The sequence below is a fragment of the Eleginops maclovinus genome, chromosome 23, assembly GCF_036324505.1.
Source record: "Eleginops maclovinus isolate JMC-PN-2008 ecotype Puerto Natales chromosome 23, JC_Emac_rtc_rv5, whole genome shotgun sequence".
NCBI lineage: Eukaryota > Metazoa > Chordata > Actinopteri > Perciformes > Eleginopidae > Eleginops > Eleginops maclovinus.
This window is the reverse complement of record NC_086371.1, coordinates 10361331-10388981: the sequence shown is the minus strand read 5'-3', so window position 1 is coordinate 10388981 and position 27651 is coordinate 10361331.

Here is a 27651-nt window from a genome sequence, read left to right as displayed (position 1 = left end):
ACTCTGCCTTTTATTCCCAGTGACTGGAAATTAAAGACATGTGAAAGGTAAATTCTGGCAGCACCATGTGAGCAGAATGATAAAACTTCTGCTAGTATTTACTGCGAGACAGCATAAACTCTTGAGTCTAGATTTAAGTTGTGTTTAATTAAATAGTTTTTGTTTATAGGAAGAAAAATATTGTATTTTCTATAAATGTTAGGAGCATGTACTTCCTCAAATAGCATGCAAAACAAAGATGTCAAGCACCTATTACTACTGCATCTCCTGATTAATTTACATATCAGCTCACCTGCTCCTGTGTTAAAGAGAAGAAACCCCTGAAAAGACATGCTGGGAGGTTCATTCATTTAATATCCCCCCCACCCCCCCACCCCCTTGAAAAACAAAACCTTACAAATCATTTCCTGCTCGTTATGCAACCTTTTCTATTTGAAACCGATATTGTGAAGTTGCTCATCTGAGAGGGGTAAAACGCTCCGTGATAAAGATCTAGTAATCTTGTTTTATGCTTATGACGGTGAGAGGAGATCCTCCGCCCCCCCGGGAGGCGCCGCTCACCTGAAGAAGCCTACGGAGCTCCACATGACTCCTGCCTGCTCACATTTCCGTGTCTTGAGAATTGGGATTTAGCTAGGATTAAAGCAGAATATTTCAATTTAGCGGAGGAATTTACCTGTCGGTGCCAAAGTAATTACCCCTTCTGGAAAATTATGGGAACAGTAAAACGGTAAATCTAAGACTGCAATACAAGTAATCAAAACACAGTCACAGCCACAAATCTTGTTTTATTGCCTAAATAGTCAATAGGTGATTGGATTGAAAAGACGTAGAACAACACACTGTTGTGTTCCGTGTTAAACATAATACTGATTGAACGTAAAGTCTTCAAAATGGAGAGGAGGTCTTTTTGGCTGTATCCAAAATATAAGAATATTTCTGATGCGTTTAGGGAAATTACAACGAATGTAAAATAAACATCTTTGATACAATCGCAGTAAAAAATGAGTGATTCATTACTTGTTGTTTGTTTTATGTGAATGAATCATAAAAATCATGTATCTGTTAAATATGCCCACGCACAATATGTGTATCCAACGACCAAACTGAAAAACAATCAAAAGATTACATTTCAATATTTATATAAATTATTTACTTGTTAAATCCGGTAAAATACATTGTGAAAATATGCAGGATCATTATTGAAGTAGTTTTTAAAAATAAATTAAAAAAAGAAGAAAAGGAAAGAAAAAAACAAGGCCAAACGCATTTAGCATAAAATACAGAATACTAACTATCATGGACTTGATGCTGTAAAGGGTTGGCTTGTTAGGGGTGAATCTATATTTGTATTGCAGAGGTTTTGGTACAAGTGAATGCTCTACGTAATTCAGTTAACGTTGATTTATAACAGAGCAAATAGAAAGTGCCCTTTATATCCCGATGCTTTATGTTGATGCTGCTTTTGTTCGCATGTCTGAGGTGTTCAGGTGCTGCAAGGAGAGTTGTGCTAGTGTAGGCCCACTTGTTTTGGTTGAATAAAGGACCTGGTCAATAATTTGTTCGTCATGCCTGTGTGGTTTGTCATCACTCCTTTAAACCGTATGAATCCACATCAATGCATGTACTGATAGGAGATTTGTCGAATCTTTTAGACATTAATTCGTCACTTAAATCTGAAATACAAATGTATTTATTTCAGGAAGAACTAACTCGATTGGACGGTTGCAAATAGTGGAAAACAAGTGAAAGATGCTGACGCCCCTTTTAAATGAAATCCTGTTGACGCTCTCTCTGTATAACGCCACGTTATCGGTTATGTGGACTTTGCCTTTCATCCGTTTATACGCGAGAGAAAAAAAACTAGTACATCTGTCCGGTCTGAAATGCAGGGAAGACGAGACAGAGGCCCTCTGTGGGTATATCCCATGTAAACAGGGCCCTGTGCATTGTGTAAATTAGGTGGATTAGCCCCTGCTTTTGTTGGACGTGGTGTGTACACACGGACACTGATTCAGCTCTCCTAAAGCCATTTTGGCCCTCACAACTTTAAGGAAGTCTTACATGCCCAAATCTTCAGCCGGAGATGATCTAAAGGGAGACTTCTTTTGAAGTCACTCAGCATTCCTCACTGTGTTAGTTCAGGTTTTGTTTGGCAAGATGCAAAAACATTGAAATCAGTCGGAGCCTCCATTATAGTCTACAAAGAATCATTCTGCTCATTACAATAAGCCCGGGATTTGTTTAACAAACTACTGAACCGCAGACTGTGATGGAGACATTTAATTACCGAATCAAAAATAAACATCAGATGCCAGCATGATTGATTTGAGTGACATGACGTTTACCAGGCAATGTGGCATGTTCAATCCTCCACAGCACAAATATTGTGTCTACGCCATACCAACGCTTGTGTTTGTGAGTGCACTCATTATGTATTTCGAGGTGTAACTATAAACATTTGCACATATCTCTTAATAATTCCTATTTGGACCAATTACGCCAGATCATTTTAACGGCTTGTTTATTAGCCGTGGCTAATTAAAACGTCCCCACAACGTCTATCTTTAGGCTATATCAATCATCCCAACATGATTCATCCGAATAATTTAAATGACGACGTGTGATGCACACACTGGCCCTTATCTCTGGCAGGTGGGTCTGAAGGGATTTTATTTGTATAGTATTTTAAGATTCTGGTTTTTATTTTGGTGCAAACTTTGCAGATCGGAGAAAAGGCAACATTATATTTTTCATTAACCTGTTTCTGTTTAATAACTCTCTCCCCTTTCTGCTGCCTTATTGCGGCTGTGAGATGCAACAGATCTCTGCGAAGAAAGAGGAAACTTTATTACATCGGGCACCAATTAATATGGAATTGCCCTGCATGTAACAACATGACCGTTTTATCGTTTTTGTTGCTAAAATAAAGTTGATAGGAAAAAAGTCTTAATGCTGATTTTTATTTTTTTTTGACAAGCTGAGTAATAAACATTCTTCAGAAGGCCTTTAGGCCCCGAGTCCGGCCGGTGTTTTAATCAGAATTCATCCACCTGTAGCATCGAGCCTTTTCTTCAGTTTGCCTCCGCGAAGTTGTACAAATGAAAACTTTTCTCACGTATAAGTGTTTTTTGTCTTTCTTTTGTCAACTATTTCGTTTAAGTTGCTTGATTTTATTTCGTAATGAATAATAAAATGTCAAATTAAATAACATAGAGGGTAGCCTACACAAGTGTATTCAGACGCAAAATTCGTTAAATATTTTCTCGTGTCATTTTTCTCACCACTGAACTGTTATTACAAAGTGAGAAACTAATTTATGTTAATTATAATTAGCTACTTTATTCAAACTGTTGTTGCCATATGTCAATTTAGAAATCATCCTCATCAATGACAGATAATTGTCCAAGGAGTAAACCATTAGTTTATTAAAATCATAATTATGATAAAACAGGTATTTAGCAGCTACTGCGCTTCTTGAAAGGTTTTTGATTTTGAATCACCAAAACATTGTTGTGTTAAAAATACATTTTCTTTTAGACTTCAGATCGCATAGAACAGCGCTGACTGACTTTGATTCTGCTTAACATTAAATGATTTAGCGTTTTTGTGTCTGTTTGAGAGTTAGCGTATTGACTTCGAAAGAGGAGTTTGAACATGTGCTGAAAACCTTTTCAAAGATCAAAGCATTTTACCGGGTCATCTCAGTTTCTACTTCATAAAACATTTTTGTGTGTTTTTTAAAAGAGATATATCAACATATGACGATCTTAGTTGGAACTGAGTAGAGGGTTAATTGTATTAACATATAATACAAATTCAGTCCTCTCGCTGCATTAGTAGGTTTTTTTCTTTTCTGAAAATAGAAAAACAAAAATATTCCAACAAGTCTCTGCAATTATGGGTTTTGTAAACTGAATCCATGGAGGTGGTTATCCATGTTTAACAGGTAGTTATATTACATGTAGTAGCACGTCTTTATTAAATAACATTTCCTCTGTGTTTTGTGAAAGGGAGAATGTCTCACTGTCTGCTCCACTGAGATATACTGTATATACTCATATCAAACAATCAGGGGAATCATAGTCATTCAGCCACTACTGCAAAGTACAATGCAACATAAATCACTGGTATTACAAAAATTGTATCTTTACAAAGCTGAATTCTAGCTTCATGCTAAAAGTAACATTTCGATCTTAAAAAATGTTTTTGTTTCATCCCATCAGGACCACAATAAATGTCCAAGTCCATCCCCATGGCATAAGGAGAAGATAAATAAATTAAAATATTATTAAAAAAAAAAACAATTTCCTGCCTTCCATCTGACACTAAGAAAACCATGACTATAAGATGTTGTAACAAGCTTTAAGAGATTTAACACTGTAAAGGACACAGATGTAGTGAAAGCTGGTAAATGCTGGGGAAGCTTTACGGACAGTGATACTTATATATATATAGTATTCTAGTATGTAATAAACCACGAGAATGAACCGGACTAAGCTAATTTCCTGCTTTGCATCTTAATGGATTCCTTATTTAAAGACAGGGTCAATAAATTCATTAGTGTGGAGACTGGTTATTTGTACATGTATCATTTTACAATATACAGTATGTCTATGGAGTTAATTGTGCCTAATTGTGTGTGTCCTGGAATGTTTGCTCTCATCATAGTTGTCTTTTTGTCTGTGCCTTCATGTGCCTATGTGCCAATGTAAGTGTGTGCCCACATGTGGGTGTATGAGTGCTCCACTGCTACTCTGTGCGTGCCCATGTGTGTTGTATGCAGCCTATTAGTGGAGTTTAACCCCTGTGTTCAGGGAGTCACATCCCCTCAACACACCAGGCTCCATTCTTACTGCAGCACGTTAACATTTTACTCTCTTCCCTCCCCACCCACCCCCTTCACTTTTGTCCTAAGAGGGCAATTAAGGAAACAAACGTTTTCCCCAAGATAAGCTGACTGCCAGCTTTGCATACTAATGCAATGCCAAGTGGTTACAAATAGTGAGTGCTCTAATTACCGCCACTGTTTTCAATCAGAAATTGCTCAATTTCCCAGGATGAGGTCTCTATGGCTGGAGAAAAAAAGCACAACCTGACAGAGGCAAGAGACAATCATCTCTACGTGGAGTGTTGCTGATTTTGTCTGCCTTTGTGTGTGTGCTTATGTGCATGTGTGTGTGCACGTGTGTTGGTGCAAATAAACTCATCTGCTTGTGTGTGTGTGTAGACCCCGCCGCGACCCTCTCTATCACTGCTGCCCTTGACAAGTCAAGAAATGGATCCTGTCAGCCTCCACAGAATTTAGCACCACAATTATCCCCTTTTCACAGCCAGGCTGCATTAATGTAAACCACACCAGGCAGTAGTTGCCACTCAGTGATGAGCACGATGTGGTGCACCATCTCTGGGTGAGCAATTTGGTGCAATTTTGCTGCTGTGTGATCATCAGTGCAAATCAGGGCCTGCTCATTTATTAAGCAATTTCTGTTGGGGAAAATTAGAAGGCAAGCTCTTTTAATTTGGCAGGAGAATGTAATATCTCTAAAAGCAACAATAATGTATAATGTGTCTGACATCAAACAAAAAAAGGGTTATTGAAGAATGTTTAGCTCGCACCCACCCATAAGGGAGGTGCGTACCATTACGGGATGAATAACCATAGTCATGTTGCCACCAGAAGTAGGGGGCAGCACAGACTAAAGTGACAAGGACTCACTCCCTTGGTGTAAGAGTGTGTCACTCCATAGGATGCGCACAGAGGACCCATCCGTTGGCCTTAGCTGACCTTTAGCTCTGATAGTGCTTAATGGAGGGCTGGCCCTCGATCAATGCACCGGGAGATGGGGCTCCCCATCCCTGCCCTTTCACCGGGCCAGGAAGGGACGGATGCTGCCAGAAGCCACGCCGCGGAGCCATCGACCCTGCCACCCTCCCATCCTGTGGGTGACAGCTGCAGTGCCAATGGGCCTAGGGACGCCACGCTGCCCTGCCACGGCGGAAAGACTGCCAGAAATTCTATATCTGTAGTGGTGGGAGGGAAAGTCAGTGATGATCGGCTTGTGAATGTCAGATCCCTGTAAACAACCCCAGCAAACAATTTTGTCTGGATGAGATGTTGATTTGTTGGCCTGCACCAGCACCAGTGTTTATAGCCTGCATAGCAAGATGAGACTTGTCTATAGTAATACAGATCTACTAGGTATATTATTTTGTGTGTCTTGTGAAATATGTTTGTGTTTTCAGCTCATAACGTTTTCCTAAGCTATTTCAATGTAGTTTTTCCCTTGCCATTGTATTGAGTAGGGACAAATTGTACGATTTTTTGTAAAAAAACAAAATCCACTTAAATGCTAACATTTAAGTTGAAAAGAATTGAACGAAAAGCGCTGTCAGTAAAAAGTTTAAGTTACAATCAACAAAGCTTGACGCCTGTATAGCCCATACAAATAAAAACTGTTGGAACTTCTGTTTTCATTTTGATCATTCTTGGTATTTGTTTTGCACTTAAAATGTTACCGTAGGGAATACGTTGCCTCATGCAGCACCATGTAAGATGTGCCTGATGTTGTGCTTGGTGGTGTACTTTGTAACCCAGATGGTGCACCACTGTATATCTTTTATCAGCCATTTTTTCAATAAATAATACTTTCGTAGAAAACACAAAAGACATTTACTGTGCATTTTAATTGCAAAGACTTCAATTCAAACATGTTAAGATATGCAAAACAACTGCAGATAAAACACTCATTCCATATGGGGCGAGAAGAGAAGACAACCAAGAGGTTTAGCACAGATTGTTCTTTTTATTATCATTAACAGTAATGTGATTCTGAAACCCCCCATGACCTCCTCACAGCAGCCCCTCATCTCAGAAGTCATTCATTAGAACAAACAGAAGGCAGGCAGAAAGACAGCGAGAAAGAGACATGGGGAGAGAGCAAAGTGTAAAATAAATTAGATTGTTCTTATTAGATGAACCACTTTGACAAAAGGAAATGAATGCTTCAGAAATTCAAAGCATATCTAAGAGTACAGTGTTTGGAGATGAAGATGTCATGTGAAGCCCATGATCCAGTTGTTGGTTGAGAGCTATGAGTGTAATCACAGTTAGACTTATTGACCATTTTTGGTTGTAGGGCCTACAGGGAGCCTAAAAAAAAAGGGTCTGAGCAATGTTTGGATTTAGATTGGGCTGCAGTGTTTCTGTTCAACACCATGCGCTGATGCAGGCTGTGGTGAAACTAATCAAAAAGCTTCTTATGTCTTCTTCCTCTGATATAAATGGATTGTACAGTCCCTTGTGATTTGGCCCAGTGTTTAGTGAATAAGATTTCTTACACTGGAGTGGCAGTAAAGGCCACCTCTCTCAGTTGAGCCCCCCTGATTCCATTTTCATAAGAGCAGTGAGAAGGCGATTCGTCATATCTGCTCCCCCCCCTGGTGCTTCTTATCATACCAGGCCTTTAATGGTCGAGCTCTATACATGTTAATGTATGAATGTATACATATGTGAGGATAAAAATATGATACGGAGTGGTCAGAGGCTCTGTTGGGCCGGGGCGACAGTGGAGGGGGAGGAGAGGGGGGATGAAGAGAGCCGTGTGGATCCTTGGAGTGGTGTGACAGACTCCCCAGCCTCCTGGTAGGATTTGTTGGAATGTGAGAGAGGAGGATTTTAGCACCAGGCGAGCCACGCCAGAGTGCTGCAGACTTCATGCCATCTGTCTCAGCCTCCATCCTCTCCTTGCCAAACTCATCAGACCTTTATTTCCTCTCCCTCTATCTCCTTCTCATCCGTGTTCACAAGAGTAGCGGACATACTGAGATCTGCTAATGTATTGGAGGGAAAAAAAATGGCTGGGCTTAATAAACAGATTCAAAAAAACGCAATTGATTAATATATATTCTTGGAGCTAATTGTCCGACAGCCCTCATGGAGATAAAATGTGTGTTCGATAGCCCTGCCATTTGTTACTTGACCAACAGGGAAAGAGAGATGGAGATTCTCATACTATAGCAGGTCTGTTGATCAGTTAATCATGAAACATGTTTCAAGTGAGAGTCAAATAGTTCACTTAATTTAATGCATCATTATAGACCATTACGTTCGTGAACTTTATTGTATTCTACTGTATTATGATATAAATGTCTTGATAAAAAATAAATGAATTATTATGCTCTTTTATGATATTATTTAGTCAGGGAATTTAGAAAATATTGTGTATGCACTATATATCCAGATAAGAGAATAAATCCAGTTAAACCTGTTTTAGTTCATTAAAATGAATGAAGAATGTTAACAAAGGTAATGAGTATTACCTAAAAAGTCCATGTAGTGATATGCATTCTAAGCCATGATAAAATCAAAAGCAGATTTTCACATCAAATAGGTGTGTGATTTTGAGGTGTTTGGATAGGACTGATCTCTCACCTTCTCTCCCCGTGGGGGAGACTGGGGAGGGGAGGATCACAGAGAGGAGCTGTACGGGCTCCATGTCCTTAACTTGTTCTAAGAAGGGCCATGGAGGGTGGAGGGAGTGGAAAGGAAATGTGCCCTCTGTCCGAAACACAACACCAGGTGGCAGGAAGTGGGCTGGAGGCCTTTGTAGATGACCCCTGGTCTCTGCGCAGGGACGACCTCACCAATCGATCGGGCCAGAAATGGCTGGGAGGGGAGCCAGGTGCCCCAAGAGAGCCTGCAGACCACGCAGATCTATTTGGGGAAAGGACCAGAGCGAAGTCGGATGGGGCCCAGCCTCAATGACCCTAGCCATATCACTGCTCAGGCAGCCAGAGTCTACTGGCTCCATCCTAACAAGCAGGCGAACACTGACAACAGTCTGGTGCACAACAAGCTCAACAGGCATCATATGAGAACTATAGGAAGTAGGTCCACTGAAGACTGGAGTAAGATTTGCACATGAAACATTGACTAAGTGGTCAGTGTGCATCCATGCTAGAAGTGCATATGACAAATTAAAGTCATGCAGGTCATATCATTATTATTAAATACAACCACAGATTGCATTAAGAATGCCTTTAGGAGCTGCTGCAGGAGTTGCTAAAATGATACAACAACAAAAATTAAATCAAGATTCAGGTATCAAAAAGGAACAGAGAAAAAGAAAACACAAAAGACGGAAATTAATTCAGCAGATGTTTGTGTATATGTGGACACGCATGTGAATGTGGGTAAGGGCTACTAACTGATCCGGTAAATTGCAGCTTTGAAATTGTCAGAAGGAAAACATCACAATGAACAGCCAGTGTGTGCTTTAGGGTACCTTTGCCTGTAATGCTTATGCAACATATCTTGGGATGAAGCTGACATAATGAAAGAAATTAGTGAGAAATGGGTATCCTAAGTATGTTATACATGTCTATGTATCAGGCAGCCCTTTAAGCCACAACAACAAAGCACTGTTGGAAATTTTGCATTTTGATCAGCTTTAGAAGAGGTGAGCGCTATCAGTTTGTGAGCGCCCATCCCTCTGTATCTCTAAGATGTTTACTGCAGCACACAACATTCAAGCAAAAACACACATGCACACACACTTAAATGTACAAACAGAAACTCTAATCCTGACCCCCCCTCCTGCTCTTTCTCGCCCTGCTTCCCTCCCCGGGCGTGGAAATGAAAGCTGGGCTATTCGGAGAGGATGGCTGCAAGAAATAAAGACGTGTCTTATTTCTGCAACAACCAATGGTGATGCGGCGCTCCATACTCTCTGCCCTCTGATAGGTCTATGTGACTCTCTTCATCTGGAGGCCCATGTCATTCCCTCTAATCCCCCCTCCCAACACAAACAGGCCAATCCTGAGACAGGGCTCAGGGGCTGGGGAGAGAGGCAGGAGCTGAGGCATGGAAGGAGTGAGGGGTGGAGTTCAGAAGGAGAGAAAGGAGCACCAGTAGCTGATGTTGGTGTGAGAAAGACCTAGTGTGTTATTATTAATAAAGCGTTAAAAAAGTGAACACATCAAAGCATACAGGGGCTATGCTATCATACATGAAAGTACTGCACTATGGCTTAATGTTTCCTAAGGCCTGTTATGGCGACGCTGCTTTGATTTGAAATGCATTGTGTGGAAAATGGATTTACAGGAGTGGGGAGAGAAAGCTTGGAGTGGGTGCAAACCATAATTTAAAACCTGACCTCATAGCTCTTCAAAGTATCAGTGAGTGTGGATATTTAGGACTTAGGTACAGTATGTGTGAGACACCTAGCACAGCTACAAAAACAAATAAATAAACATACAGTACATGCAAGGGTTGTGGAGAGAACTTGAGAAAAGAGAATGAGCAATCACTGTCACAGAAATGTAAAATGCATGTCACATTTCGATTATAAGAAACACATTTTTCAATTTTCCTTTATTCTTTCCTCTCTGAGCAAAGGGTGTCCGCACCTCATTATATTGCTCCTTCGATCGAGGCCTGCAGGTTGTGAGACATCTTTCTCATGGTTCCCCCGTGGCCAGGTAATTATCCTAATCTACCTTCCTCCTGTGCTCCAGCTCCTGTGCCACACTGGCTCAGACCACCTCTGTGTCTTCATTATCGGTGCTGGGACTCATTAATGGCTCGACGGCCTCAGTGTGCAGGCTGCTGGCAGAGAGAAACCTTGTGTAAAGGAAAGGAAGAAGGAGAAGCAGGAGGAGGAGGAGGAGAACAAGAATAAGAGGGAAGAAAAAATGAGACTCTAAAGAGCAAGGGGCTGCCCTGAAGGTTAACATCTCAATCATGAGGGACAATACTCTCTAGTCCAACGGCTTTGGCTTCTTAAAAGTCATCGCTCGCTGATGGAGGATGAGGCTATAGGGCATAATGTTGTCAAAGAGGAAGCCAGGGGAAAGCCAAAGAGATTTCTGCAGGGCATAATGACCATGAAGAGTGTGTGTTTGTGAGAAGTTGCCGTGTCCATGTGCACGTCCTTTACACACCCCCACCTTGCTTGTTTCAAACGGCTTTAACCTCACAACATACAGAAGGACTGGGGGTGGAAAATTTGTTTCACTATTTTTTTTTCTGACAAATGACACCCTGACAGTTGGAAAAAATGTTGGGGTCCCTGAACAGATTTCTCAGTTACAGAAATAAAATGTGTTGGATTAGACAAAGACAGACATTTTACATTCTACTTTTGAACCCCAATGAGAGCATTGACAAATGCCACCCCACCCCCACTCCGTCTGTGCCATGATTGTTTTTTCTCTCCAGAAATGTCATATAGTTAAGAGGTGATAATTCTATATGGCACAAACAGACACTGACGTCTTCCAAGTGTACATAGCATATAGGCTGACACAGATTGAGATGGTGTAACATGTACTTGCCTCACTCTAAATAGCCATGAAAGCTTTGCTCATTCTTTATAAACAGTGATTCAAGTGGAAACTTTTTTTGAAAACTGGATCAGGAACTTAAATGCAGTGCCCTAGGGGAAGAGAAAATATATATTCGGAGGTTAAAGTTACTGCAGACCTCAGTGATGTGTGAAAATCTGTAGTACTCATGTTTCTGTGTAGGTGTAGAACTCAGAAAACGCCAAGAATGCAGAAAACAGCATGTACAAACAGCATATTAAAACGCTAAGAGTTGGCGTTAACTTATTCAGTTTGGTAAGAGAATCCGCCAACATATCATACATTTAATGCATATTTATAAAATGCTGATTGATGAGGCATGTTAACATGTGTGAGTGTACTCAGACTTTCACTACAGGGAAAAACACTTCTCAAGGTTAAATGAAAAACTGAAGTGCAGCTGGCAAAGCAAGGGTCTTCACTCACATTATGCTACATTATAAAATTGTAGATGGGTTTGTACCAGTCCAATTATCAAAATTCATCCTAAGCACCATCACACTGAAACATCATAATTATTAAACTTGGCCCTTTTGCGGTCTGAATGTAGCGCAACCAGGATAAAATAATCTGCAAAAACCACACTGTTATACAGGATTGCAGAAACAATATGGCAAGATTACTACGCTCAAGTATGATGATGTAAGGAGGTCTTTATAGCCTGTGATAGTAATAGTAGTGCAGGGAGTGGGTTTTGAGCTAAAGTGTATTGAAATTACAAAATAAAAATTCCTTCAACTCACATCTAACATAGTTTTAGTTAAAGTGGTCGGGGTTTTGAGATATCTATCTCTGGGATTTCTGCCTCCACCCCCTGGAAAAGGACGTGATGAAGTAGTTCCAATTAATATATTTTCCATTTAGGTCTGCAGATTACACAGAGAAACTCGTAACCAGTTGAAAAAAACATTGCCTTATACTAATTTAAAAGATTTCAAATGTCATTAATGATTTAACACCTGCTGAAGATAACTATGTCTCATTGCATGGCAAAATAAACCTGGAAGAAAATGAGAATTGTTTGTATTTATTTTAATCTTTGTAAATTGACAATTTAAAATGGCAGCTCAGGTACTTGATTTAATTACATGATTACTATCCAGACTGTTCAAGCATTTTATAAGCCAGAAATCTGGTGGCAATACAAGTACAAAAGATAGTGTGTGGGTGTATTAAGTAGCCGTTGTAAAATCAGAAATGTTGGGATTTTTCCGTTGGTATTAGTCCTCCTTAGCATTGTCCTCAATGCTGCTACTGGCAGATGAAAATTATATAGAAACATAAATAAAATATAAAATTTCAAGATCAACAGCAGGAAAAAAAAAATCAGATTTGCACTTTTCTAATACACTCATGCGTATCACATATCCTTGTTTCCTGGTGTATGAATTGACTTGCATTTTTAATACAGATGTTATATGAAGCTCTATTTCTCACATTGCCCCCTATTTTTTGCACCCTTGAATAAAGTAGGTTTCAGAGACCCCCTTCTTTAATGTAATACTGCTGTCACTTAAATATCATCACAAATACATTTACAGCATCTTTACTCAGTTGTATTTTCATAATAAAATAGTCTGAATTTCCCAAAAGGACGTCCTCTCTTGGGTAGGTAAATACTGAATTTAAAATAATCCAAGCTAGAAATTTGATACATTGACAGAATGTCTTTGATTGAACATTCAGTGAAAAAAAGACTCATCCTCTTGCAACAGTGAGACTACATATTGAAATGTTTCCAGTAAAGTACCTTTCAGGACACCTACATTTGGTAAGCATATAAAGGGATAAATGACAGTGAAGGTAAATGTGTATGCTTCAAGCTCAAGAGGATATTAATACTTTTCCACCCCGACAGCGTCAGATGGCACATGCAGTTATATCAGAGGGGCATAACTCAGTGTGGGGTTTGGTGCAGACAAGCATGAAGACATGCTTTATTTTTTGTCATGGGTAATGTGATGATACTTGATGCTACAACAACCTATTCGCAAAGGATTCGGAATCAGAAACATGCTATAAATAAATATATGCTAAAATGGATTCCGATGGGTTTATGGGAGAGCGAGAAAAAAAACTTCACTGTTTCTTTTTTCTTCACACAAAAAGTCTTTGAGTAAAAAGAAAGTTCTTGAAGGTGAAAGGTAGAAGCAAACCTTTTAATGGCCTTATCAGGTCCCAAGTCTACCTGAAAGTTAAGGTGCTGTTTATCGGCTCAGTTCAGTCTCTGTGTAGTAGATCACAACCTTTTGTTTATCATCCTGTGTCATGCTGCTAACAGCGTAGCTTTCTGCCCGAGGTCTAGTGCTGAGCAATGCGACAATATAGCAGGGAATGGAGTGAGGTAATGAATGCAAAGTGTATGCAGGGGAGGATACAGGCAGTTAAAGTCAGCGGTAGGACAGTTTTTTCCTCCGCAGAGAACAAGCCAAACCTTAGTCACTTTTATAAAAGGATAATGATGGAATGTAAAAACCTGCTGTTCTGCAGCTTTGCTTTGACAAAACCAAAATAGGATCCAGCTAGGACGAGTGTCTCACAAACAAGCATCTGTATAGCAGATGAAATAAGTTGTTGTATTTTCTCTCTAAAGCCTCCCCAAAATACAAAAATAGCACCAATACTGAATGTAGTTTTCAGGGCAAATGTTTTGCTCTATTTTGATTAATTGCATTGTGTGGGTTTATACGGATCTTTACAGAGATGTCATGTTGCAATTGCAGCTGACATTTTGCACACAAAAAAGATCAGCAGGAGTACAGGCAGAAGCAACAAAGACAAAATAGCATATATAAGTATAAGTATATGCTCATCATTAAAATATTTGAGTGTGAAAGTTATTTCTTGACATTGGCATTAATAGCTTTACTAGATCCTCTTAACTCAAGGGCCACATTTTCACTGAATCTTTCAATGAATCTATGATATTTTAAACTAAATATTCCTGAAATTGCATACTGTAGTTGGTGAATGAAGCGTGCCCTTTTTGGCTGTTGTTTTGTTAACCTTTAATACAATTACAACATTATAAACCCATGTATAATACAGGATATAAGGGTGTAAAATAAACGGAGTACATTTACTCAATGACAGTAATTACTTAATGATGGTAATTGTACTAAACTTCCTTAAATCTATTGTTGCAACTTTATACTTCACTACATTTCAGAGGGAAATATTATTTGTATAAAGGATGCAAATTCAGCTGGACATGATTGAGTGTGAAATTTATTATTTTATACTGTACCTTTACTTCTGTAAAGAATGTGAATATAATGCTTGAATTTCCCCACGGGGGATTACTAAAGGTACATCTTATCTTATCTTAAACACTGAGAATGTGGAATTAATCTTTGATGAAACCCGTACTTGAATTGGTGAATATTGGGTCATTATCAATCATTATCAATAGCTGTGTCTGCCACTGGTGCTGGGTACACATTGCTTAAACTGGTCATTTCAAGTCAAAGTCAATATGTACAATGTTGCCGTTGAAATGTTTTCCTTTTTATAAAAATACAATTCACAGAGTGGGAGATGACCCATTCACAACAAATGAAAACGTGTTTATTTCCATTTAGAAGCTGCAGAAGTATAAAAAATGGTGAATAAAACGTACTCTCGTCCCCATCTTAAGCAGTTTGCAAGGTGTGCTTTTCTTTGGAGTCTGTTAGTCGAAGAATGGGAAAGCATTAAAACATGCCAATAGAGCTGTATTAAGTCAATACACCCCACTGGGCTGCATGCCTTTCTACAAACACAAGCAATCGCTTAAGAAGGCCTCGGCACTAGATGGGAACATCAATTACAGTAAATTACACTAAAACAGTGTGAAACACTTCAATTTGTTAAATCTCCTGAGCGTCTGAGCTGTTTTGGATGAAAGCAGAGCAGACCTGGAGTAAGAAAACATGTAATAGCCCTTGCATACAGTGCATTGCCCTATCTATCTGTGGTCTTGTTTATGCACTGATAGAGTTATTGTTTTTATTTTGATACCTGAGACTTCCTTAGAAAGCATTGTTAAAAACGTAGAAAAGAAATGCTCAAAACATTTCTACCTGTGTGCAGCTTGCTTTTTAAACGTATAATTAAAAATAAGAAGACTTTGTAGCAGCTACATATTTGAAAATACACATTAGCTGCAATGTGTGCCTGGATTTCTGTTGCCAATGGGCATTTTGGGATACATTTTGTACTTTCAGATTGGACCAAGATCATAGAGTTGAAACCACATGCAAAGGCCGGGTTAGAAAGCCTTTTACGTGTTTATTAAGACTTTAACTTCAAAGTGATGTGGCACAGGTTTATAGTTTGTACATTGGCTAGACTGAGACAATAGAAACAGGATAAAATACCGCCTAGGCTTACACACTGCACAGAAAACAACACAAATGACAACCTTCTAAAGGTAGCAACTACACTCACAAACAAAAACGTCCAATTTAGATGAAACTTTGTAGTCCTTCAATGACTTCCCTTGCTATGGTTGATTATACGGGAGGGGTGTTAGTTGCTGGGGACAGATGAAGATTTGGCTGTTTCAGGGAACATTTTGCAAGGAGGGCGGGGGGGCTGGAGTAAATGAAAGACAAATGCGAGTAGTGCCCACTCAGCTATTTTCCCAGTCAAGATCAAAGGCACGCCGGACTGGCCGCTCCACGGGAAACTTGAGATGGGTCCTGCCTTTGTTTGCTGTTGCTAGGAGACCTGCACAAGGCTGAAAGTGTTTGCAGTGGGGAACAACATCAAAACCATTTCCAATATAATTTTTTAAGACAGCCATGTATTTGTGTCCTGGGCTTTCAATTTACTGAGTTAAGTGAAAACCCTAACAAATAATGACCCATCCCTCTGTTAGCCATGTAATATATTTCTTAGTGTTTGTATAAAAAAGAGAAGTGGTTGCAGACAATTAAACATGTACACACTTAAAAGGGCACCATAAGTGTAAACACTGCTTACTACCATGGATAGGATGGAAGCAGCACTATGTTGAGGCACAAACTAAATTGCACCAAACAACCATAAAAGTGAGATTATTACAGTTGTTTGGCCCAGTGCAGGAACACATAGCACAGGAAACTGCACACACAACTTAAATGTAGTTTGATAAATTCATAAGGCTTAGGTAGGTTCGGCTTCCCAAGGAAGCTAATTATGTTGCTGTTATCTGTAAATGGGCCCCATGATAGTAAGGGTGGCTAGACATGTGTCACAGAGAACTCATTACATATCATTAGTTCAACACTCCAATAATGTCTAGCCCTGCTGAGCAGAAGATAATGACTTGGCCCCTGATATTTGCTGGACTATTGTCTACCAAGCAAAGCACCACCAGGAGGATAGGTCCACAGGCTGGAGAGCCGCGTGAAAACGAATAAAGCTATACAATATCTTAAGATACACACATTTTTTAATTGTATTTAAGCTTCAGTGAATGCAGCACACCAAAGAAAAAACAGAACGGGTTTTTTTTTTTAAGGAATATGGGACTAACAGTCCTACTATGTATAAACATGATGCTGTTGTTTCATTCTGGGAAACATAAATGTATATATGTTAATTGTATCTCTACCTCGTCCATTAAATAATATTGTCGGAGTAAGTTGACATTACTCGATTTTTTCTCAATTTAAATTGAAAATGCACATCTTTATTGCTGTACACTGGCTGAATCTTGTAATTAAGCAGCGACAGTTGAGGTCAACAGAGGGCAGATTTATAGATCTATACATAGTCTATGGAATCTGTCAATCTGGGACACATAAAAACTGCAATCGCCACAAAAGTGACCTTCATGTCTGGAGCGATAAAGATTAGACTGGTGCTGTGTCTGCCTTGTGTTTTCACTACTTGAGCCAACTGGCACAACGCTGGCGTCCTCTCCCCGGCTCCCAGTCTGCCATAATGACAATGGCAACCAGCAACCGCATGGCATGTAAAAATAACAATGCAAGCCAAAGGATATTTGGAAGATATAAAAATGATACAACACAACTGATCAATCGCTCTGTAAGGAAAACCTAGTCTTTGGCATTGCTATTGCTAAGCGTTTTTCATTTAGTACGATATCAGCCTTTTTATCCCTATTAAAAACAGATTTGCTTTAAATGGCTTTAAAAGATGCAAGGGAAGAAGAAATTAGGTTATTTGAGGATTCTAAGTTTGTGAACTGAATTCTTTCTCACCAGCAAGAACTAAAAGTGGCCTATATTCAATGTGCCAAAGGCTTAGCTGTGTCCTGCCTTAACCTGCTACAGTGAGGAACAGTGTGGGTGCTAGTGCAGATACAGCTGAGGAAAAGGCAGACAGACTCAACTACCATTTCTTTCACCATTGAAGAAAAAGTAAAGGCTTATCCTGCGTTATTTTCTCCAGCTGAGGAAGAGTCTGTTGTCTCCTTCCATAACTACCCATAGATTCATCCCTGCGTTACATCACTGTGAACACACTGCCGCCAAATCCCGCATCAGCAGTCTAAATACACTTCGGTGTGAAAATCTGCTGCTTTAACTGAGTGTCCTGCAGATTAATGACTGCTGAGTACAAGTCTGTAAAAATGTAATTAATTTTTGACTGAGAACGACTTTGTTCATTTGGCTGCCACCTGCCTCAGTAGTACAAATACTTTCCTATCAACACAGACTCATATTTGGATTTGTTTGCCAAATCTTTGGCTACATTCAGACTTCACTGCCAACAGGCGGATATTCTTGAGGGTTGAAAAAATGTTTGATTAAAAAATTATATAAATCTGAAACCTATTGTTTTTTGGATCTTTGAAAGTGCAATATCGCCATTAATAAATCATCTATGAGAGCATTTATGAATTATGCAGACCTGTACAGCCAGAAGTTTCTATTTATTATAAGCATGAAAACACAGTAGGAAGGCTTACAAAAATTAGAATTGTGAAAATATGGCAAATTAATCCTGGGGCCTGATTTCATGATGGTTAAATCTCAATTTGTGGTTCATTTAGATTTGATCAATCACTAATGCTAACATTTCCATTCAGTGATCCGTACACTGTGAAGCAAAAAGAGCTTTTGTTATTCCTGTGACAAACTTTCTGTTTATTAAAATCTACAATGATATAACAATGAAGAATCCACTCTGTGTTTGTTTTGTGCTCCTTTAAAGCCTTGACAGGTCTGAATGATAATTAAGCAAAATAGCCAGGAAGCTATACATGAAAACACAGAAGGAAAGCTTTGAAAACATGTTAATAGTAAAAATATGGGACATAAATCCTGGGGCCTGATCTCATTATGGTTAAAGCTACATTTGTGGTTAATTGAGATTCGATTGACAACTAATGCTAACATTTCCATTCAATGACCCTAACATCGTGAGGATGTTTCAAATGATAGATATTGTATATTTTGGATAAAGAGTTTGTTTTAATATTTAAAACAAAGAGCTTTTGTTTATCCCTGTGACAAACCGTTTACTGAAAGTTAACAATGAAGAATACACTCCACTGTGTTTGTTTTGTGCTCCTTCAAAGCCCTGACGGGTCTGAATGATAAGTTAGCACAGTAGCCAGGACGCTTCCTGAAACAGTTCACCTCTGTTTTGGGGATGACTGCTGCCTGAACTCTGTTCCCCCACTGAGACAATAAAACGGCTTGATCACTATAGGACTAAGGCCGACAGTTTATAACTCACGAGAGGCGAAGCTATACAGCCCGTGTGAAGATAAAAATGTAGTAACGCTAAGAGATTGGAATTCTCTCAGTCTGAGGTCAGACGGCCAAAGTTACCTTTCTATATTCCCTGAGGCCGAATAAGGAGACCCTTGACTCACAGTTACATCCCTTCAGCTCCAGACAAAAGACTTGTCACAGTGAATTAAGGACCTCATCATTCCAGCAAATAATTGCCTACTTGCTTTGTAAATGACATGCTCCATCTGTGGTAAAAAGGCCATAATAGTCTGTATTCTTCATTTACTCTCCTGCAACCTTTGACACATTATAACTTGTATTATGGACATGTAAGGAAAGAATAGTCTACATAATTTGTAATGAATGACTGCCTCAGCTTTTGCAATGAGTGGCTCTACATCCTTAATTTAGACCTGTATAATTTAGTTTGGGTCGAAGCATGCAAATATCAACAAGTATTACATTTAGTTTTTATTTTAGGTCAATTTCATGTTAGTGTTGATGAGGTTTTTAAAACTGGGATAGGAAAAATATTTACTTTACACATTCTACCATGTTTTGTCCATTAATTTTAGGAAAATAAATCAACATCATTTAAGACCACCAACAGTTTTATTTATAGTTGTGGCTTTTAAAAAGTTCAACAAGTTAAAGAGAGAGGTCCACAAGTTAGATTTTTCTTATTAAAAAAGGGTATATAAAGCAAACATATCCCTGTATGGACTTTTTAAAGACTTAAATGGAGCATTCAATTTATTTTAACACAATATTAAAGGCTCTCATGCTATAACTGAATATTTAAGCTAATTTGAATTTTCTGACCTACAGTGTTCTAAGAAAGAAAATGTTTCTAATTACAGCTTTATTTGTTTAATTAACATTGAAATGTACACTGTTCACACACAACTCTTAATGTTGTTGTGTTGAGGATGTCTGGTGCATTATGATATAGGAGTAGTTTAAAAGTCTTGATCTTTTCACACTGTTAGAAAGAACTGTTATCAGAGAGGATTTGCTGTGAGATTCCCCTTTCATTCTAACGGTATTAAAAAGCGTAAAGACTGGAAGACAGAGGAGTGGGGCTGACGTCACAGTCCAAGAGTCACCCGCCGTGTGTTCGGCGTCTCCAAGTGAAGACTTATCTGCAAAGAAGTTTGGACGGACAATGTGGGTGGACAGGGCGTGAAACTACTATCATCATCAGTTCTGAATGAAAAAAAGAAAACATATCTTCCACAAAAAAGAAGGCTCATTCCAATTCAGCTGCGTTGTTAGGACAACGAGAACCATCCCTTAGATGATTAGTTCCACTTCAAAAGAATTTACTTTCCGCAGTGGAAACGTCCCCCTTTTGTGTCCTTACACAGGGTTTTCTCAGCCCGAAAGAAGAATCGTATGTTTAGTCAGCCTGTTTATTATTCCTTCTGTTCACACTACAATTGTATTAAATAAATAGAGTACTACTAACAAAGGCCTTTTAGCCCATAAACATGTCCTGGTACACACAAAAACGGCTAAATCACACTGCATAAGAATTAAGGTACTCTAAACGTTGGTAAAGGTATAAACTACATTGCTTAGTACCTGGTGCCAACTCAGAATATCATGAAAAACAGTTATGTGGCACACATTTGGTATTAGTGGGATTTTTGTTGTATGGCCCTAAGGTATGGATGAAGCACCTGATCAAGGGGAGTTACAGCAGTTATATTGATTATTAACCTGACTTCTTTCCAATTTTGACACGCAATTTGAAAGCAAAAGCGCTTCACTAGAAGTGCTGCTGGTTGTTCAGATAAACAGACATCTTGCCTCAATCAAAATCCCAAAATGTGCAGAAAAATTAAATAGTGAACACACACAGATCAGGATAAAATGTACAAAAAACGACACTTCTCAAACCAATAAGCAGTTAACATAAGAAACCTCATCAATGTAAAGTAAAACATGTGTATTCCTGGAAAGTATTTCTATATTCAATAATATTCTGCATGTTCATATAAACTCCTGGTGGATAAAAAAAAAATATCTGAACCACTTCAATCAGTTCAGTGGTCTACTACTGCACTGTCTTTGATGACTGTATATTACAAGTATGAATATTGACTGGACCCATGCCTGGTGTGGCTCGGGAGCATCTATCCTTCCCTTTATGATCGGTGATGAGCCTCCTTGTGACCTACAGTATATTAATATGCTCAGCAGAAAGAGGCCTCTTGGCACAGGACTCACCAGCAGCAGCGCTTTAATGTTAGGAACTGTCAAAGCTTTGATTTCTGATTGATGAGTAAGGTCGGTGCAACAGCAGAACAGTATGGTCATCTCGAACCTTTTCAAAAACAGGAAACGTATCCTTTAACTCGGCAAAGCAGCCCTGCCCCCAACACCCTCAACAGCTCCTACAACCCCTGTTCGAAACTGTATTTCTAAAAAATAAATGCCTCACGGCTACGAATGTAAAGAATAAGTAGCATAGATGTAACATTTATTGAATGAGCAGGATGTAGGCCAACAGCTAGAAAGAAGATTTATTTTTCTGTCCGCTAGCAGGATGAAAGAAAAACTGGAAGGTGGTGGGCAGTGTATCAGTGTATCCATTATTGCACAAGGCATCTTTCTTACTACACCTGTAGTTTTGGGTATTTCAAAAGACTAACATAAAGCATAGTATTAGATACAAAAAGCTCAAACTCAGTCTAATGCAACAGCCCTGCAATAAATGGTAACTTCATGAATGTTCAGTTTCTGTTGAAACAGTTTTTAGAGAGGTGTTGATTCAATGGTCTGGTCATATTGGAGGCTGGAGTTTGTGGTGCTGTTGAGTAGAAGTACGTTACACTGGGAGGTGTTTAAAATATTTTGCATTATCACATTTCTACAACAAGGAAACAAATATTAGAAACACCTCTTAGTGAAATGCAATACAACTAACCAATACAAATAGAGCCACAAATATGGCCAGAAAGTTGCATTGGTAACACTTTGAGCCCCCGCTTTTAGCATTCATAAGTCGTAAAAATATTTAATTACTGGGTTACAACATACTACGGTGTAGTTGTATGTATTTGTTAGCCGATAAAGGTGTAAATCTTGTGTGTTCTCCCATAAGTACAGGCTGCTAGATAAACAGGAATTGAATGAATGAATACACACAAACAGTTGTAATAATAAAAAGTGTCATCTACAGAAGAGAACATTTTAAAATGTTGGTAAATCTGCATACAAATACATACAGAGTCCTGCTTGTATGAGTTTAGATAGATGTACCTGAAAACTGGTTAGATGTGCATATCGTTAAATAATCTTTCCAGAAATACACTTATTGGCCGCTTTATTAAGCACATCATCGCAATCTAATGCAATGCAATACAACTGTACTGCCATGAAGTCTAGATCCTTTTATGAGGCTTATTATGATCAGTGGTGCGTTGTAAATTTGATGATTTTTAACATTAAGGTCATAGTTATCGGTGGTATACTGGCCAGCGTTAGATTCAACGTTTTTTTAAATATTCTGCCTCCCTCATTTGTAAATAGGTAGGACACAATTACACCTCAGTATAATGTAGTCCTGCTCATCATCACCTTTAATTACAGCCTGAGTAATAAATAAATGTACTTATTTCTGACAACAAAACCTGAATATGATTACATTTGTAAAGGTAGAATTTATGGCAGAGCTGTTGAATTGAATTGCAATGGATTGCACATAAAGAATGTGTCAAATGAAGTGGCCGCTGAGTGTGAATAAATTCAATAAACAGACAGAAACTGAATTTTGGTTGAAATACATTGTTATTTTTTCCCTATTTTTTAATAAATGAGGACGAGTTGGCTTGAAAAACAAACTGAACTCAACTGCAACTAATTGCTCCTTTCATCTATCCAATTAAAAGCAGAATTCTAATCCTAGTAGTTTATTTCTTGTTTTGATAGCTCATCACGTGCCACAGCCTTTTAATCACCAAGCAAAAGTAAGTATTGCATATTAATTCAGCGCTGAGATGAGCCGTGTGTTACCCTGCTGATTTCCATCACTCTCTCCCTGTGCAGGACTCCTCTAGGGCCAATCCCACAATGACAGGGCCTAATTGACAACCAGGATGTGTTGGCAAAGCTAGCCCGCTAACTGCTAACATTTTCAATCCATACCCACTCAGGTGTGTATGTGTTAGAGGGTGTGAGGAGGTTGTTAAAATGGTGCTGAGGATCAATAGGATGTTGTTGTTAGTAAGAGACCTTTCAAGGGAAACATCAGTAAGGTGGCATCACAAGTTGTCATGTGTGATGTTTGTGAAATGTATCTGGAATGTCTCTACCTTCAGCTGCCTGTATAAACAGTCAGCAGCGACAGCTCCCTGCATTTGTTGTGATGAAACAGCTTGGTTGCATGAGGTAATCTCACCCTTACCCAAATGAGATGGTAATGCCTCCACTCAGGGAATTCAGAAACACACAGCGCACCTAGAAGGAGGCAGTGCAACTCAAATGGGACTAATAATAGAGCCTCCGTTCTCTTAAATTGGAATCTATACTATACGCTTCAAAATCGAGATCAACTATATGGGTCAGTGGGATTTCTGTACAGAAGAAAAAGAAGGGAGCAACCAAAAGAAAATACGCTCAGCTGACAACAGATCTGAGGAATGCAGCAGCTAATAAGAAAATTATTTGTGCAGAGTAACAGCTCAGAACTTTAATTAACAGAGCTGGTTTTAACTGATTGAAAGGGAATACATGTCCACACTCGTGTGCATGTGAGCCTAATTATTTCCACCCCCTTGATTGTCTAAATAGGCTTTATAAATAAAAGCACAAGTGACTTGAAATGTTCAAAGGAAATTATTTTAGAATTGGAATGATCAAAGAGCAGTCTCTCATAACTTCTGTGATCAGTGAGCTACAATACAGGGGGACTTCAGTCCTCCACGATGCTGCAGCCACACACATTCACAAACACACACAAGTACATGCACACCACTACTCCACCCCAAACATCTGGCTTCCAGGGACATTTTAAGAGACTTATTAATCTCCATCATTGCTCAGGCTGCCTACACATTAAACTGAACTAATAGAAAAAGCATCATCAATTAATATCAATATGCTTGAAATGATAAGTGACACGGTATATGATAGATGACATGAGAGATCATCTACAGGCATCCTGCATGATGGATTCACAACATGGAACAACAGTAATTCCTGTTTTATTAGGGAGATGAATAATACAACGTTTTTAGATTATTATGTCAGGGACTTCACGGTGCCTCTGGCAACTCATTCACATATGTGTATTACCAACAGCTCATCCTGGTTCCTGATCTGTTTACTCTGTTGTTTATGTTACTGACTGGTATCTTTACTTTATGTGTGGACAAAGGATTAAAGAAAAGTATAACATTTCAAAACCCATGCAGTACTTACAGTACAGCTGCGTAGTAACAAGCCGGAGAGAGGGAGTGGCATCCATTTCCCTTCTAGGCTCTTTCTTGGCATATTCATGGCCCCCTTAGATGCAGTATATTCTGAATTAAGTTAATGTACAGAGTATAGTTAATGATGTGTTTGATCAAGTGGTGATAATGAAAGTCAAATGAAGTACATGCATAGTTTTTAATGATTAAACGTGATATTAGGGCTTGTAATACTGGCACTCATAGAAGTCTCAGATATTGTACAATTTCAAACAACAAAGTCTCTTTTTCTACAGTAAACTCTCTTTTCTTTCCTCCTCATGTCAATCATTTTCAGAAATCAGAATTTGTTTGGGCGTTGACCTGATATCTTTCAAAGCAGAGTGGGGTTTTGAATGTGTAACACTGAAGGCGTTGCGTTTCCAAGGGATTTTTTTCTTTTTGTTGCAGATAAAACATTTGTGAGACACACCCCAGATGCACAGATGGATTGCACAACTGTGTCAGTTATGAAACTGAATGCATACTATGACATTCACAACACAACAGTCGGCTAAGGATAAAGTCGATACAGGAGTGTAGCTGAGGACAAGTGCTAATTACCTCAGTCATATCCCACTTTAATAAAGGAACTACAGTATATGAACACTGTGTTTTACATAGGCGATGGATTTCTGATCCCCTGCCTCTTCCTGATACCTCGAACACAGGATTATTCCCTGCAGACAGAAATAGATAGAGACAGTTCTGCCTTGTTCTTTTTGAAAGTCATCTGTGGAAGAGTGCAAACTTCACAGGTTTGAGTCAGCAGTGATACTGGCACAGTACTAATCCTGGGACAAAACATAGCAGCTGTTTTTGATGTTAAATGTGTTAAAAGTGCTCACACAGACACCTACACATTATACATTCTATTACCATACCATAGCATGTCCAATACAAGGTTAGGCTACCTCATTGATCATGGAAAAGATGAAGGGACAGTCCATCCCTTTGCAACTGTTAAATCCGTTACCTGGGCTCCTCAAAGCAGCATTTGTGGCTAATTACTCTCTCTCATGCCCCTCTTGCTCCCTTTAGCCCATGGCTAATAATAAACTATCCCCATCAATAGTTCTTTAACTTCAGAGGGACCTAAATGACACTTTGGTCGGTTTGGATTATTTTATTGATGACTGTAAATAAATAAAGCAACAATGGGTTACCTTGCATTGTCTCCTGTTGCCTCTGTGCCATGAGAGTGCTTCTGTCTTTGGCTGGCACTTTAGGGTCACCAGCACACCAAATCACATTTGTCCCCTTCATTAATGTCACAGCCTTAAAGCAACATATCATCAGAATGTGGAGCTAGCTTGGTCTAACTGTAATTGAAAAGGCCCAAGGGGAATTCCTGGGTTGTGTGTGGGGCCCCCTAACGCCCGCCGAACCTACATCCATCATTGTAGAGTTAGGCCCTGGGGTGTTCCCGTAATGTTGAGGGTTAACAGTTAGATCGCCATGCGTCCTCACTTACAGCTCTCTAAAATGTGGCCCTCATGGCCCCCCGGGCCTGCAACCAGCACTAAACACTGGCTGAAAACAACCTACAGCATCATGTCAAGTACATATTAATTTGACGGCAACATACCAAGGTTTGCACGCCTGAGTGCGTCACCACATCCGTGTTCAGTGGATGGACGGACTTCAAATGGGGATGTGATCAGAAAATGAATCCTTCCTTCAGATGTCGAGTTCACAGGCTTGATTACGCACCCGACTTGCAATGCATACTGCAACAGATAAAATTAAACACTCGCGATTACTCGCTGCTTTGAAATACCCTGGACCATGATCAATGTGATCTCTTTTTCAAGTAAAACCTCAAACAACAGAGATTTGAGAAATCATACAAAAGTATTCAAATGCAGAATCTCACAACAAAAATGAATTGTTGTTAATGAAACGTGATAGTTTTGAGAGACAGCAAAGACAACAGGCACTTAGGGTCTCTTTGCACTGTTTTTGTAAAATCTAAGGAATTGTGCTCTTTAGGCTTAATCATCAAAGCTTCTAAAACATTTTATTACAAACGCTTCAAATGGATTCAGGAAAATGTGAATCATTAAGCACAGGCTCTACAAATGTAACTGATAACTTGTCAAAGAACATATACTAAAGAAGTGCACATGAAGATAAAGGCATCAATCCCTGATCCAACGAGCAGATTTAAGCATATTCATCTGGCTCTTCACATACATGAAAGCTAACAGCTGCCCTTGCCAGCAAGCGGAGGACATTAAGGCTCAGCCTGGTTGATCTCTGATGACAAGGGTCCGGGGGAGGGATTAGAAGCAAGGGGACCAAAGTTATGGTCATTCCCTTAAAAGGGTGGCACTGCACCTCATAGGCCTGGAGCTTACAGGAGTTGAAAGATCTTCAAAGGTCTGCTCAACTCCCAACAAACCTTGGATGTATGAATTTTGAATCATGTAGACTTTTATTACATTATTTATTTTCCTTGTGCATTGCATCGCAACATGCCGCAACAAATAACGGGGGGGAACATTTTTCAAAACTTTTGCTCTCAGTTTGTTTATTCTTCATAACAGATAGTCATTGTCAATTATCCGGTTACCTCCTGAGCTTACCAGCTCATTGGAGACCATTAAAGTGTCCATGATATCTTAGAAACTGGTTCATCCCAAAATGTCAAAATATCTGTTATGTAAGGCATGGATAATAAATGAAAAAAATTCATCTTTTAAGAACCATCCACAAGGGTAGATTGCAATGCATCAAAAGACAAATATGTATTAGATATGAGGATAGGCGGGGCATTTCCCTTTATCCCGCTGCATATCGGCTGTTACTCCGGTTTTTGGCGAATTCTGCAACAATGGTCGGGGAGTTGAGTATTTGAGGGGCTTGAGCTTAAGTTGACAGTGGAGCGACGGTTGGGGAGAGTGAATAGGCGCCTAGTTTAATAAGCCCTGGTACAAGCCGGACTTCACAGGGGGCTGGCACCGCTGAAGTCAGAAAACTGCTGTGCAGATGAAGACGAGAAAGAAACCTAAAGGATCAGTCTGGTTAATTCATAAGAGCACAGCGATGGGACATTCTTTTCACCATTGTATGGTTTGTAAACACATTAAACATGTGCACATAATCGTAATGATTGCATTGTCTTACAAAAGAGCCCTGCTTCTGATGCTGTG